Below are 4,748 nucleotides of genomic sequence, written 5' to 3'. Positions count from 1 at the left end.
AACTTTGGCTACTTTTTGTGTAAATAACCTATTTCTAAAACTTAATAGAGTTGCAAACTTGCAAATTTGTACAACGTGTAGTTATGTATATCGTATGGCATACCCTAGTTAAAAACTTCCTGCACACCACTGTATGTTATGTGTAGGAAGGCCCGAAAAATAAAAAAAGTAATAATGATTTTGTTATATTCATTTTTTATAACAAATTAAAAATCAATTCGCATGCTAATACAGATATTGTTGTTCGATAATATTTCACTTGGTATCTTAATCGGGAATCAAACCTGAAACTTTTTACCAATTTAGTTATATCACTTTAGCGTATATGAACGTCGAACATTTCCAAATATTTCACCACTCGGAATTGTCCAGCAAAAGTTTCATTACTATTTCTCCCCGAAAACCCTGTCTGTCCCTTTTCGCGGTTTCATTTTGCCCTACAAGTTAATATTTTAACTTAACCCTTGCTCAATGTCCCTCCGAAATTAACGAAAAGCGAGACATTTTCGAGTCTCTTAATTTATTGAATTGCGACCCCGATTGCTGATTTCCAACGGTCTCGCTTCCATTATTCCAATTGGATTTCTGTGTTATCATTATTCATTTCATAAATATTTCAATATTCTAAATGTTAATTGTCATCAAAATCATGTTTGGGTCGTGGTTGTTTTGGAAGTTAGACGGTGTTAAAGGGCCTTCAATTGTCCAAGCATAAAATCTATTTTCCTATTTTATACCTTACATTATAAAGAGGGAATATGATTGTTTAATTGTTTGATGAAAGCAAAGTATCAGTTAGTATACCTAAAGTAAATCTGTCTATATCTCTTCTTATAATAAAACTGTAACAGGTCAAATTCTGTCATCATCACTGCAGGACCTGCATCCAGCGAATCCCAGCGACTCGCTTGATGTCATCAGTCCACCTTGTGGGGGGTCCGCCAACACTGCGCTTACTAGTGCGGGGTTGCCATTCCAGCACCTTGGGACCCCAACGTCCATCGGTTCTTCGAACTACGTGCCCCGCCCATTGCCACTTCAGCTTCGTAACTCGTTGAGCTATGTCGGTGACTTTGGTTCTTCTGCGGATCTCCTCATTTCTGATTCGATCACGCAGAGATACTCCTAGCATAGCTCGTTCCATCGCCCGCCGTGTGACTCTGAGCCTTCTTATGAGGCCTATAGTTAGCAACCAAGTCTCGGAACCATAGGTCATCACTGGCGACACGCACTGTTCGAAGATTTTTGTCTTCAGGCACTGAGGAATTTCGGATAAAAAGATGTCACGAAATTTCCCGAATGCAGCCGAGTTTTGTACATTGAAGATATTTTTGGCTGTCTGTCTGTCTGTCCGTGACATACAGAACAGGTTGAATGATACTTTTTATTGCGAAAATAAAATATGAAACAGGTGAAATAGGGCTTGAAAGTTTGTACGGAAAGTCCTTCATTTACAGTTTTAAAATTTGTTAAAAAATCATAAAAATAATACAAAATATAAATAACTAGCGGACGCCCGCGACTTCGTCTGCGTGGAATTCAGTTTTTCACAAATCCCTCGGGAACCATGGATTTTTCCGGGATAAAAAGTAGCCTATGTGTTAATCCAGAGTAAAATCTATTTCCATTCCAAGTTTCAGCCAAATTGCTTCAGTAGTAGCGGCGTTAAAGAGTAACAAACATCCAAACATCCATACAAACTTTCACATTTATAATATTAGTAGGATGTAATTCAAAAATTTTTAAAATTCAACCCCTGAAGTAGTGAAATAGGGCTTGAAAGTTAACATTACACGTGGACGAAGTCGCGGGCGTCCGCTAGTTACAAATAAGAGCATTTATTGTATCGTGTCATAACAATACATACTATGCGTGTGTTTGTATGTTAAGACACGATACAATAACTTTTACGACAGCACAGACATTAAGAGAAACGTTAAAAAAACTCGCACCAACATTTTTATTGCTATATCAAATTCTCGATCATATTTACGATCGTGTTTTTGATTCTTTTCGCGAAATAACATCATTCGGCGCGTCAAGAGGTGTAAACTTTTATCTGTACCCGAAATCTGAGATAAAGACACCTTAGCATTGAATTCTCGGGTGGATATCCAAATTTATTATTTGAGTATTGAAATCCCTTGTTGGGATCGATTGTGAACTCTCGAGTAATAAATTCTTGAAAGATATATGCAATTTTTGTAATGTCAGCTCAGATAACGTTCTCAACAGGTCCTGGGTTCGATTCCCAGACAGGCTCAGTTAAGGGTTTTATAATATTTTTACGTCCGATAGTGACAATGATGATGATGAGTTGTAGTAATAAAAATCTTTTTAACAAAAAAATTTAACCGACTTTAAAATCACAAAAGTAAACTAAAAAGTGAAAAATAACATTGAATGGGCTACCTTCTGATCACTTTAAAGGCGGTGCAAAGCCAGTGACGTATTAATTAAAGCCATTTCTGAAAGAACCACGGGAAAGAACTGTCTTTAAATCCTAAAAATTACGAATTTATGCGGTAACAACATACCATAAAAATAACATACCTCTCTTAGCCAACTATAAAAAAAACTTCTGCGTCCGATTCTAGAGGTGTGGGTTCGAATCCGGTCCGGGGCATGCACCTCCAACTTTTCAGTTGTGTGCATTATAAGAAATTAAATATCACGTGTCTCAAACGGTGAAGGAAAACATCGTCAGGAAACCTGCATACCAGAGAATTTTCTTAATTCTCCGCGTGTGTGAAGTCTGCCAATCCGCATCGGGCCAGCGTGGTGGACTATTGGCGTTACCCCTCTCATTCTGAGAGGAGACTCGTGCTCAACAGTGAGCCAAATATGGGTTGATAACGAGTACATAAACTCAAAAGCAATACATAAACGCAAACAAAGCAGCGTAGATTCATTTTAAAATCATTCATCATATCCTTGATCTTCCTCTCGGATTTATTTGTGTTTACCGAGGGCCCCTTTGTGCCCTTAATGGCGGGAAAATCGCTGAATCAGACGCGTAATGCATCCCCCATAATATAATGGTAATGAAAAATTGAATGGCATGTGCCACCCCTGGAACGATGACCGAGAAAATTTTATGTCGTGATATTTTCTACACTAACACCAGTGGCGTAGCGTGACTTGGATGTATCAAAATTAGTTAGGTGGCCCAATTGATGAAGGGATTTCTCACAAAAGAAACAAAGAATGCTCGCTTAAAATAAATATGTCAATGACATAACCTATGTAGGATATTTCTAACATTTTGGCGGATGCTAATTTTTGTTTTGGCTTTCGCACGGAACCCTGTAGTTCGTTGGCCCCGTATCATTGATATGGTATCACGGATACAAGGCTAGCTACGCCCCTGACTAAGACACATTTCAGGTAGAGTGTACAAAGTCTTCAGAGAATTTCTATGTTTTTAACCGACTTTAAAAAGGAGGAGGACAAATTTCTCAATTTCACCGGTATTTTTTTTCAAATACAACTTCCAGGCAAGCGCGTTCTTCAATACTGTAAAGCAAGTTGTCATATTCAAATTTAATAAAAATAAATAATTTTTATATTGTAAACTCATATAAAATTTAATAATTTAGGAGGGAAATAACGTTTATTTTCTGATGCTTGATGGAAATTAACGATGAAAATAACATTGGAGCGTGATAGCCTAGAATGTTTCGAATGTTTGAATTCACAACTAAAGAATTGACGGTAGAAGAAAATATTGACGCCAGAAAATATTGACACACTTAAGATAAGGCGATAAGGCCGCCTTTTGTATTCTACTAACAAGCAAAACAGTAATAAAAAGATGTTACTGTTTTGCTTGTTTCTAATTGTGGCGTACAAAAAAAGAGTAATAAATATATAAATAAAACTTAGCTAGGCTCAAAAGAGCAGAAATCATGAAATTTATATCAAAATTGAACAACCTCTTATCCCATATAATAAGTACCAGCATAGGAGTAAGGTGATTATACACGACACCTCTGTTCTGGGCCCGCACAATAGAGTATTTACCTTACAAGTGGCATCTTCCGGATAAGGCTTTTAAGTCTCAGCAATATAGCGTACAGACCTTTTGTTTGGGGGCAACTTTACGCAGACTTAGACAAACTAAAAGGTACAGGAAGTTATAAATTTAAATCAATAAATATATTTTTAGCAAACATAATTATTAACAAATCAAACTGCTACCAAAATAAGATCCTAGAATGGCAGAAAATGACCTTGACTGGAGTTTCGGACTGGTGACCGTTGTATGTAGGGTTAACTAACCCATTTCCACTCAAGTCTTTATTTATTTCCGCCTATCCCAGTCCACTCGTGGCTCGAACGCCACGAGAATACTGAAACCGTCCTTACGACGAGCATGTTATATCGCAAGTCGTTCCCGTCAACCGATCGCTGCCACTCTCTAACTCCCTACTCTTTACGGAAACAAGTCGCGCTACCTAGCGTCGGCACGAGCGGACATGAGATCGGGTGACTTCATATCCGTCTAGGACTATTACTTCCTACAATATTATAATCAAACTTAATCTAATACGAGTTATTAGATTAAGTTTGATTAAGAATCCGGGCCGGCGATGCACCTCCAAATTTTCAGTTATGTGCATTTTAAGAAATTAAATATCACGTGTCTCAAACGGTGAATGAAAAACATCGTGAGGAAACCTGCATACATGCATTTTCTCTACATGTGTGAAGTTTGCCAATCCGCATTGGGTCAGCGAGGTGGACTA

This window comes from Bicyclus anynana, chromosome 21 (assembly GCF_947172395.1).
Source record: "Bicyclus anynana chromosome 21, ilBicAnyn1.1, whole genome shotgun sequence".
Classification (NCBI taxonomy): domain Eukaryota; kingdom Metazoa; phylum Arthropoda; class Insecta; order Lepidoptera; family Nymphalidae; genus Bicyclus; species Bicyclus anynana.
Note: the sequence above shows the minus strand (reverse complement) of the source record.